Below are 12,309 nucleotides of genomic sequence, written 5' to 3'. Positions count from 1 at the left end.
TACATTTGGAGTGAGCAGACTTACAGACTATTTTAACCCAATTATAAACATAAAGATCTGTTAAGTGATGCAAACCTTTGTACAGCCTCTCATGGTTGGGTTAAAATTGCTTGGCTTGGGCTGGACAGCACACCAAGGAGAACTAGAATGAGTAGAGTTGCATTTTGCTTTTAAATCTCATATTTCCTATTTAGGGTCCTATAGCCAGACCTCCCTGGGTTAATGGCACCTCCCTGGGCTCCAGTGTCCTTAGTACAGAGAAGAGATGCTCCTAAGGACACAGGCTTAGATCATGGCTGTTTTCCTAGATCCCTGTCACAAGAACTAGTATTTAAAATCTAACTAATAAAACAATGAAATCAGATGTGCTATCAGAGTGGCGAACACACTACCACCTGTGCTCAGTTTGTGTCAGTCACTATTAAGTGACTTAGAAGGGAAACAGCTCAGGTGGTCCAGTGTTAGCAAGAGTGAGGAGGACCTGAGTCTAGATCTATAGCACAGGCTAAAAGGGCAGGTGCTCGTGACTGGGGAGGGGGTGATGGCAAAGACCCGAGGCTTCCTGGAGCTGGTTAGCTCGCTGCCTTAGTCTAATCAGTGAGCTCCCAGTGAGAGACTCTGTAGTACGGAAAGACAGAGGTGAGACCTGACCGTGACCTGTGGTCTTTACAGCTTATGCATATGTATACACACACACACACATTAAAAACTGAAAGTTCCTTTTAGTCCACTGTGAGGATGCTTTTGGAACCCATGGCTTTGTCTTTCTTTTTTTCGCCAACCCCATCATTTCTCCTTGAAAGCTGCTTCTCAAGGCAGGAATGTTTTCTAACAACAGTGCGTTGGCCTTGCTTACATTTTATTTTGAAGGAAATCCAAACCAGTGAACAAGCAAGGAAATGCACAGGCATGCCGCTGGGGAGGGACAGACATGCAGGGATCATTTTGTTCAGATCATCTAAAAATACACCATCAAAGGCACTGTCCTCCTGTGGGCTGGGGGTGGGGGAGAGCCACTGGTTCAGGGCACCAAACTCACTCTAGCCCGGAAAGGAAGGAAAGAATGGAAGCTGACTTAATCACAACCCTTCTGTGGGCCTGGGTTTCCTACCTTCTTCCTGTCCGTGCTCTCCAAGAATTGTAGGAAATCAGAAGTCCAATGTGTAAAAAAAACAGCATTTAGCAAAGAAAATGATAAACATTCCTAGCCAGGTTCCGTTTTCTGAGAACGCATTCATTAGTTTTTTGAGGAATTGGGCCAGTGGAAAAATAGCCAGAAGGAAGCTGGGAAAAGCCTATCTCAGGTGTGAGCTAACTAGCTACTAGGTAGACTCTGAGAAGTAGGGACCCAGAAGGGCAGTCAAAGAGACTGTGACAAGAAAACTACACACGTACTAGGAAACCCTTCCCCAGTGATTAGGATTTCTGTTTGTGATAATATGCATGCTACCACAGCAAGCGTGCATGCCCCAATTGTCCCCTGGATGGACTAGGGTGATTCATGCAAATATCTTGAAAGGGGTCAGAACAGTACAGGTGGTAGATAATTCATAATTACTCTGTGTGTTCAAGTCTCCTCAATGCTTGTAAACTTAATCTTGGAATACTTTTGGAAGTTATTTTGTAAGCAAGAGGAAATCCTGTTTCAAAGATCTGGTACAGGAGGGGAACTGGCCTGGTGTCTCCCTCCTACTATGTCTATGTCATTTTTAAAAAATATTATTATTATTATTATTATTACTATTATTTAGCAATGTGGTAAGCAAGGAAGGTAAATTCAGAATTGCAAAGAATTATTTCATCATGTTTATCTTAAAGTGATCTCTTATGGTGAAGTGAATCACATTAATCTGCTCCAGCAATAATGCTTGGAAAAGATTAACTATTTCATTTTAAGTGCCATTGATACGCTACTCAGGAGCTAAAAACCCATAAGGAGTGAACTGACAGACTGTATTCCATGAGTTCTAAAGTTTGTTGTGCCTCTGACATTGGCATAGACAGTCAGAACTTTGATGATTTCAGTTCATTTCAAGTGCACAAGCCCAATTTTCTTATTTGCAGCCACTGCAGCACTGGTGAAAGATCAAGGCCCAGAGAGGCCAAGCAATGGGCCTCAGGCCACACAGCTCAGTAGAGGCACAGCCGAAGAGCTGGGGAAATGAATCTAGAGCCTTCACTTACCCTTTTCTTCTATTAGGCTATTTTACACATGACAAGAAAAACATGTATCTTACACACATATCTGTGCCTTAACTGGAATGGAATAAGAGATTTTCTCTCACTGTGTTCTCTGCTCCCGGCTCTCATGGAGCTGCCTTGAAGAATTCTTATGTTTCCCTCTAACACCTTCACAGGTGCATGTCTCAGGTATGAATAAGGAGGAACCATCTTTCTGCTAAGGTGAGGAGACCCTGTAGGAGTTCACCACAAACTATCAGCATACACAGCTCGACTAGGTGGAATCTTCTAATAGCTTATCTCACCGTAAAAAGGGCAGACCTTGAGCTTCGCCCTGTGGAGGAGCCCCTCCTGAGGAGGAACTTTGCTTCTTCCTTACCTATGGCTTACCTGAGCTCTAGACGAATGCACACAGACAGGTTCTGTGCCAGGGAAGAGCCAGAGCCCACACCTGAACAGTCAAGGTTTTTCTCTCTCTCAGGAAACTGGAATGGGGTCCAGGAGATTGTCAGTTTCTGAGGGGAGCCAGGTCATGCCAGGAAAGAAACTAAAAGGGGGGAGGGGCTGAGGTGGAAACTACATATGCAAGAGAGAAGGAACCAAGGGAGTTGTGAGAAATAGAAAGGAAGTGTGGGAGGGAGGGGGAAAAGGGAGGGAGGCAGAAAGGGAGGGGGAAGCAAGGAGGGAAAAAGTGGGAGGAGGGAAAAGGGAGAGAAAATCCTCACCCTCCCACAGGGAGTGTTTTTCCCACAGTAGCTTTTCCACACCCCCACCTCTGCATCTTTCTTTGAATCCTGGATACAACGGTAGTACATTTTTTGGTTCTTGTTTTTTGTTTTGTGCCTCTTTTTGCTACGAGAGAGGACATGTTGGCTTCTAATTCACAGAAAAGCAACAGAACAGGAGATGCCTTGCTCTGAGCCAGGTGAACAGGTGCTGGAAAGGGATGCCCCTTTGAAAACAAGGGAAATCAAAAAGAAATTTAAAAAAAAAATCTACAGAAGACTGCATGAAAACAGAGAAGCCAAGGTGTGGGAGGCCACTAGCCCTGCCAGCCCGCTGAGCCCGCGCGCGCGGGCGGGCAGCAGGGGAAGATGGCCGACTTCCAGACACCCATCGACTCCCTGCCCAGCCAGTTGCATTTTCCATCCCTAGAGCCAATCAGCTGCTCATCACGGCTGCACTGGGAGAGCATCAAAGGGATTTAATAATGGTTGGCAAATGTCAAATTACATTGAATCTAAACCAAATTCCAGACATTTAGGGCTGCGCAGTCATTAACAATCAATTAGTGCTCTCACTTTTCAGTCAAAGCATTTTTTCTGCTATTTCCTTTCCAGGATCAGGAAACGTGATTTGCCTGCCCCCCACCCCCTTCCCCACCCCACCCCACCCCCACCCCCACCCCCACCCCCAGCAGCAGCAGGACAAGGCATGGGGCTGGCTTAGTCACTGGAGGAACAATTGAGTGCCTGTTCGTTCTCACTGTGGCTTTGCTTTCTGTATTTGTTCTTCCAATAGGATTTTTCAGGAGGAAATGTTTCGAATTTGTACATTCCGTCCTGCGGACGTGGCTTTGGGGAAGAGAAATTGCCTTTCCTCTTTTATGGGAAGACACAAAGAAATAAAAAGCAAAGATGTAGAGAATCATCCACAATGGTTTTCTCTGGTTGGACACTAAGGAGTCTGTGCTTTGAGGAGCCACCACAAGGGGGGACAGTCTGTGAACTCATGTCACCTCTGATGGCTCAGGGTTAGGCGCAGGAGGATCACATTCCAGCAGCAGGGCCAGTAAACATTGACCACAGAACAAGACTTTGCTCTATTGATCACTGTATATCGGCTTCATCCATCCCTTTCAAAATTAGATCAGATTTATGGCCGGCCCCTTCCTGTTCCCCAAGCCTCCCACAGCTTCCCCATCCTGTAGGTCAGGTGAAGGGGAGGAGCAGGAACTTACATATGAGCAGTTTCAAAAAGAACTTTCATAATCCCGAAAATTCCACTCTGTCTGTGTTTCTCTATTAGGGCTTCCAGAAAGGCTATTTTTAGAGGAACTTTCTCAGGATATGGAGAAGCCCATATTCTCCAACTATGACACATAGTCCTTCCCTTACAGTAGTTGATAAAATATGCACATAGAATTGGACTTCACTCAAAATGCTTTATTGACAGACTTAATTCTACCTCTCTCTACCATAGGGCCCCTTCAAATGCTCAGTCCTAAGTTTCTTTGTATGGTAAAGAGAGACTTAAAAACATATAAGAGTTGGCAGAACATAGGACCTCACTGGCTCCTCTGTAGCCCAGGATGTCCCAAACTGTGATCTTATACTCCAAAGAGGGAGAGTCCTTTGGGCTCATTATTCCATATTCCACTTAGGGCTTTGTCAGAGCACATCTCTGTGCAGTGTATCAGCTGCCAAGTGTAAACAAGATGACTGACTCAAAGTCAACAAAATGAAGACTCATATCTCCAAGGAACTGTGCCCCTAGAGGATCGTGCTCCGGAAGGGTGCAGAGAGGAACCAGGCACAGAGCTCAGGTGAGGGTGCCTGCTGTCAAGACTGAAGACATGAGCTGGAGTTCTAGAACCTACACAGCAGGTGAGAACTGATCCCCAAAAGTTCTCCTCTGGTCTACACACACATACACACACACATACACACACACACACACACACACACACACACACACACAGAGACATTCACAGACACACATTTATATGAGCATGCACACACAGTCAAAAACAAAGGAAATGAATGAAGAAGTATAAAGGAAAAGGCCTACAGGGGTTCCATTTCATTCAGCACATCCTCAGAGGGAGCTGTCTGTGACTTTTTCACAACTGCCTTCTGAGGTCACCTGAAGTAGGTGGTAAGGGGGTGTCTCCACTGTGATGGGCCTTAGAAGACCCAGCTCCAACAACAGGCACACCAAGCAAGCAAGTCACACTCACAGCAGTTTGTAAATACATATTTTTCACAGAACAAAACCAGGAAAATGTTTATTTGCTTTATAAGAATATTACTTTGCTTTGCTATCTGATTCCTTCTATATCAATGTCTCTGACACAAGGGTGCTCTGGAATGACTTGTCAGAGCCTGTTTAAAAACATCCTTGTCTAGCCCACGGCACTAACTCCTGGCCATCATAGTCTAAATCAAGTCTGGAATGAAACCGAAACTGGCACGTATAAAACAAATGCTGGACTGAGTCTAACATGCGTAGTCATTGGCTTCCACTCCAAGAAATATGGCACACAGTAGGCTTCTGCATATATTTAAACCGAGGCTAATGGCAGTTTCCATCAGTGCAACAAGCCAATTCAAGCCAAATCAAAATATATAAAGGCAGGTTTATTGGGAAGCTGCTCTTGCACGGGTTTACTCCTTCCAAGAAAGGAGTCCGAGGGGAGGGAGACAGAGGAGAGGGAGAAGAGAAAGAGAGAAATACACCTCAGCCATTTGTCTTAATTCCAACTATTCACCTCTGCTTGGGAATTAATTATTTCATGTAAGTCCAAGCCTACCCTACAGTGGGAGGACGGACTGCAACTATGGGAAGTGGCTTACTTACATTTGGTCATGTTATAATCCTGTCTCTAGGACTCATGAGCTAACTACTCCATTATTATATTATAGACTTTATTGTCTATGTGCAGTAAGGAATATGGAAATCTATATGGCTGACTCATCTTACACAGCATGCCTTCTAAGTGGCAGACTCGCTGCCTGGCATAGCAGAATTAATATATGGAGATATGCTGGAGTCTGCCATGTACTTATCAATGTGATGACTCTGTACCATGAGAAATCCGGAGACCCACTAATTGCATTAGTTATTTATTACCATCCTACATTTTGCAGAGAAACAGAGTCTCTTGCATTGGGAGATGGTGACGGAACAGAAGAGGAAAAGAGCATGCAAAAACCCCTGAGGAAGATGGCCCGGGCCTTGGGACCATCCTAGAGAGAGATGCCCAGTGGGGACCTTGGAACTGGTTCCTCATAGCGACAGGAGGACAGAAGGAAAAGCGAGAAAGGAAAGCCTGACAAAGAGAATAAATGCAGAGAGAAAGGAAACAGCAAACAAATCCACAGGATCCCAAGACAGGAAGTTGAAAGTTCCCAGAACCAAAGCTGAGATTTAAACTTTGCCCATTACTTACTGTGGTTATCGGGCACTGGCTACCTTCTGCCATGAGTTTGCTAGAGCATGTAAACATGACCTGCACTTTTCATTTCCAATAGTTGGGTTCTTTGATCAGAAAGTCTGCAAGTAGCTCCGGTGTGTCTCAAAATAGTTCGTGGTTTTAATGCCAAGAACCAAATATATCACGGACTACCAGAAAATACGCCATTGCTGCTTTCTTTGGCTCTGATGTTATTTAGACATCCTCAGCGACATGCCTTTGAATATATCCCCATTGGCTCAATCATCCTTAACAGTCTAGAGAGCCAGTTGGCTTTCTACTGGAGAGACCAGGGTGCTGGATGCTGTCCCTTCAAAGAACAGAATCAAACCTACCTGCATGGTAGGGATATGCAATTGCCAAGGCTATTTATCTAGAGGTGACCCATTTCCCAGGAGCTGTTCCTTAAGGTCAGCTCTGCAGACCTAGGTTCCTGAAGATTCTTCTTTTGATCATGTGAGCAACGTTACTGACAACAAATACTATGTCAGCCCCACCCCCTGGCAGTTGCCTCATGGCCTGGCAGGAGTGAGTAAAGTGTAGTCTGTCTGTCTGTTTGTCCCTCCAAGTTTGGCCACTGCTTCTGTTTCTTTCACTTATAATCTCAATACTTCTCATCATCATGTGCTTGACAGGGCTTCGTGTGGAAGAACAGACTCACTCATATTAATGTGTGCCCATTCTAAGAATGGATAAGACAGAAACAAGTGCCTCATTTTGGCTAGTTTAGGCGACAAAATAGGAAAGACCTTACACAAAAATATGAATGTTTAATAGAACCTGAAGGATCTTCAACATGATTAGAAAAGAATTTAGGAGTGAGTTGTGTGTCTGTGTACACATGTGGGTATGGGTACTGGCTAGCAACCGAGGAACCGCAGCATGAAGGCGACAACCGAGAAACCGCAGCATGAAGGAAGGCGAGCCCATTTTGAGAATGGGCCCTCCCAGCATGCTTTGCTTTTCAAGCACTGGCTGTGGTCCGTGGGGCAGGAGTAAAGGAGGAGGATTTGTTACTGCGGCTTCATACCTGTGAATCGATTATGAGAATGTCTTCAGAGCTGCCTTCTGAAGCTGGGAAAGTGAGGCAGGGCACGCACGTCTGTTTCACTAATAAGCAAGCATAGAGACTGCAAGAGCACCGTGCCCTAAAGTAATGTCCCATCAAATCAGTCTGTATTAAATTTCCACATGCACTTACTTTTAGATTCAATTTGGAATGTGCTCCAAGGAGAGGCATAGGGGCTAAACAATTAGCTAAAGAGACACGGTGCAGCAGACACTTCAGAGAACAGCAACAGACCATGTCTCCCAAGTATTGACAGAAACTGGGCATTTTAATGTAATTCAAAAATGGGTAGTTACATTTTGAGTTCTTCACTTATTTTCATTTATATTTTAAAAGAAAATAGTTACCAAGCCAATGATCTGAGAAGGGCTTTGCTTAGCACAAAACTAGAACCTAAATTTAATGCCTTAAGAAGCACATTGAATTCTGGGTGTGGTGGCACATGCCTTTAATCCCAGTACTCTGAAGGCAGGCAGATCTCTGTGAGTTTAAGGCCAGCCTGGTCTACAGAGTGAATTTTCAGGACAGCCAGAGCTATACAGAGAAACCCGGTCTCAAACAAAGCAAAGCAAAACAAAACGAAACACAACACACGAAACAAAAACAAACCGAAAGCACATGGATCTGAAGGAAATTACTAAGGAAATAATCACTAGGGCAAAGATATCACTGGGCTCTTGAAGGTCACACTCAAACAACTCTAGCTGAAGAACCACAGCCAAGACCAGTAGAACGGGGCTTACTGTCAATACTCCTGGGCTGATTTCATTGTGCAAAGAACATTCTGTATGAAGCCGGGCAAGGTGGAATTCTCTAAACTCCACTGGCTCAAGCGGTACAGTGGTATTGGTAGACATCTCCAAGACACTTTGTACTCTAGGTACCCTGAGGGTTACTGTCTGTGATAAGTGGGGAGGAATCAAGGAGATGGAATCAGTGCTGCTTGGTGTGATTTGAAACTTTGAGGTAGCTCTTGGTTTCCCTAAAGGAGGGACACACAACATAAATGTATTAGGTTAGGAAGTAAGAAACTGGTGACCACCTCCATCACGAGTGTAATGTGGCACCAATAAAGATCACGGACCCTCCTTAAGCCCCAGTTTCTTTACTTGAATAGTGGGGTGCTCAAATCAATCTAATTAGCATATTATTTCACATACTTACCCATTTATTTATTTATTGTGATGAGAATACTTAAAATCTATTCTGTTTGAGATTTTCAAGAATATAATTATTTGGGACTGGAGCGATGGCTTTGCCACGAAGATGACTGATGTTCTTGGCGAGGGCTTGAGTTACATTCCTAGAACTTACAGAAGGCCGTTCACAACCACCTGCTTCAGCTCCAGAGACTCCATTGCTCTCTTCTGGACTTCATGCAGCCTGTACTCACACATGCACACACATGCATGCCCCCCACAAACAGAAAATACTAAAATCAAATCTTTAAAAAAGGAATACATTTTAATTGACTATAGTCAGTGTGTGAACTCACTCCTTCCAAATGAAATTTTGTCTCCTTTGGCCACCATCTCCTCGACTAGCTCCAGTGAGCCTGCTATGGCCTTCTGCTCCTATGAATTCAACACTTAAGATTCTCTCTATAAATGACACCTCTTAATATTTGACTTTGAGGGTGTCCATTTTCTCTACTTAAGAGAAAATAGCAAATGGCTATGTTGGTGGATAGTTTCTATTCAATCTATACCCTTTTGATAGAAAGCTGGACCTACCTTTGGGAAATGAAAACTTTCTCTGAAATAGAACTATTGGCCTTTCATCCTCTTGTAGATTGTCTTGGTCATTTTATCATTTTTAAAATAATGCCTTGGTTGTATGTATAGCTGTGGCAAAGTCAGATGTACTTTTTAAAGGTAATGAAATTCAAACCAGTTAATGCTGACAGTTTTTAAAATTTCAGATCAAACATTGAGAGTTGGAAGCCGAAATTGTGAAGTCGGCACATCATAGGTCAACTGGAGACTCATCACTTTTAGGTAGCCTCAAAATCCTATTTTAGTTAAAAATTGTAACCATCTCTTCTAAATCTGTAAGTGGAAGATGAGCTAAAAGTACTAAATTATTTATCAGTTCCATTGAACTCTGCTTTTTCTGAGACAGTCTTAGTCCACCGTTCTCAACTGGATACACAGCCTCATATTACAGCTGCAGCACCCCTGGGTTCTTCCCATCCAAGGAGAGCCAGGCCATCCTCTCAGACTGCTATTGGATTCCAGCTGCAGGTCTTATTTTTACTTATTTTTTAATTAAGCATTCCCAGTCTCATTTTCCTGATCTGCTGGAAAAATGGCAAACAAAAACTTTGCTATATCCAAAGAGGACAAAGATCACAAACAAACAAACAAACAAACAAACAAAAACCCCATAAAACTATTCCACATAAAGCATAATCTTCTAGGGCCAGGCAAGCAACGCCCAGGGACTAGAGTTTTCCTCAAATTGATACTGCATAAGTGGATGCTCAAGGGCCAGCAAGATTTGTCAACAATTAGAGGTGGTTGCCAGCAAGCCTGACCATCTTGAGTTCGATCTCTGAGCCCCACAAGGTGAAACTGACTCCTGAAAGTCATGGTGTGTGTGTGTGTGTGTGTGTGTGTGTGTGTGTGCACTTGTGTTCACACTGGAACTCACTCATGCCCACACACAATTAAAGATGCTTTTTTCTTTTAAAGAAGGATGTTCAAAAGATTGTGAAGTAGGTAATGTATATTTCAACCTATTCTAAGCAAAATTTGTGACTACAGAGAAGGATGCTTCACTCTTCTAGATCATTCCCTTACCTAACTATCTCGTTTCCTTCCGGCACATAGATTAGACTTACCCTCTCTTGTCAGCATCCCAGCACAGCACAGGCTGGGCTTTGAGCCATTTAAAATGTCCACTATGGCACCTTATCCCAAACCAAGGAGTAGAAGAGCAAGCCTTGTCCCAGGTAATGCTGCAAAGCTATCTTTCCCCTTCTTGATTAGAGAAGCTTCCAGAGGGTGACTTTGATTTGGGGAAATAAATTGCTCATCTCCTGAAGCCAGTGAAAAGCTGGGGTCTAAGGAATCCCACAGCTCTCCTGCTGGGTCTTTTCTCACTGGGTCAAGGCGCTGCCTTACACCCTACATCTAGGCCCCTCACCAGCTCAGAGGTGGTATCTGAGAATTTAACTTTGAAAAGCATTTCTCTGGCTCCAAGCACCTACTGCTTCCCTCACTGGGCTTTGAAGTGGAGAGACAGTATCAGCCATCTCTCCCCTGGCAGCTCCCGGCCCCTCCTCACCTCACTGCCCCGGGGAACACCGCCTGTTCTACAGCAGGTTCAGTCCCTGCAGCATGGTTTCTAATGTGGACACTTTTTTCTTCAGGTTTATGTGACTAGGAACAGAGGGTTTCAGCCATTATATCCATGTTAGAAACCCTGGAGCATGAGGAGAAACCCCCAGGAGCTTTGTGTGCCCTGGGACAGTGTTTATTGTTGCTTCCAGTTAATACTGCTGACCCCTGGCGCCCGGCAGGTGAGGGACGCTGAGTCCTCTGCGTTCCTTCCTACCTTCGATGCACCTTCTAAAAGCCCAGCGCTGAATCCATGTTAGTAGCAGGCTCTTCCTTCTGAGAATTCTCTCAAATCTCTCCTCTCTTTCGCTTCTTGGGGTGCTTGTATCCGTGCCTGTACTTTCTCTGTGGAGCCACCTGGGTTTTCCTGCCCCGCCTGCCCGCGCACTTCCTGCCCTTTCTTACCCACTGCTGCTTGCACACACTCCCTCATCCTTACCCCAGGGATTCCCTCAACCCTTCTCCCACCATGCCTTCTCTGCAAACCGCTCCAAATGATCCTTTCTAAACACACTCCTGGTTAATACCAACACAGAGCAAACTGCCCCCTTTCCCTCATCAAATAACCTGCTTTCAATAAGCCTCACCCAGCTCCCTAAACAAATACCATTCCATAATCGACATCATTCTAAAATATTGCTTTTCATAACCTCTAAGCATTTGCTAGTTCTCCTTTAATTCACAGAAACCATGAAGAACACAGGCACACTCAGGTGTGTGCACATAAACTCGCACATGCACGTACTCAGGTACACACTGCCAGAGTAAAATGACATTGTTGCCTCTGCTTTCCGAGACAGAAAATTTGTTTGAAGAACATAAGGAGTCATTTGTGTCTGAGGATTTTTCCTCCTAGTAAAATGAGCGGAGGGGAAATACAGTGAACCATTCCAAGGCCAAACACATTCTACTGTTTATTACACATATTACATTCTTAAATAAAAATGCGTCACATAACATTTTTGCATAGATATCTTACAATATACCAATTTAAAAAAGAATTATGAAACAGACCAGTAACAAAAATAAATTTTTTCTTCATTAATAATTTTGTAACATTAACATACCACCATCATATAATACAAATAATAGTTTTAAATCTTAAGACTTTTGTACAGCAAAAAAACTTGACAAAGTAATATATTTATATTATATATATAAAAAGCTTAAAAAAAATAAAATGTCAAAAAAAGGCATAACCGAGGGCTATAAGACTGGGTACTTCTGTGATATATTATAAATACCAGAGAAGGCCTGAGAGAATGTGACAGGGAGGTGGGGGCAGGGGAGGGGCGGGGCTGGGGGCAGGTCTTTCCAAACACGCTTGTTAGACAGGTCCGGCAAAACGAAAATGTATAGTGCAAAATTAAATTTCTTCAAGCAACTGTGAAGAGTATAGAGAGTAGAAAGAAAGGTCATGGTGGCTGGGAAGTCGTGTGTTGGAAGCAGAAAGGGGGGGGGAGAAGATTGGGAGGGGGTGCTGGTCAGAGGGAAGGAGGGGAGGCTCCAAAAACATTAAACAT

The sequence above is a fragment of the Apodemus sylvaticus genome, chromosome 9, assembly GCF_947179515.1.
Source record: "Apodemus sylvaticus chromosome 9, mApoSyl1.1, whole genome shotgun sequence".
NCBI classification, from domain to species: Eukaryota; Metazoa; Chordata; class Mammalia; order Rodentia; family Muridae; genus Apodemus; species Apodemus sylvaticus.
This window is presented reverse-complemented; position numbering follows the sequence as displayed.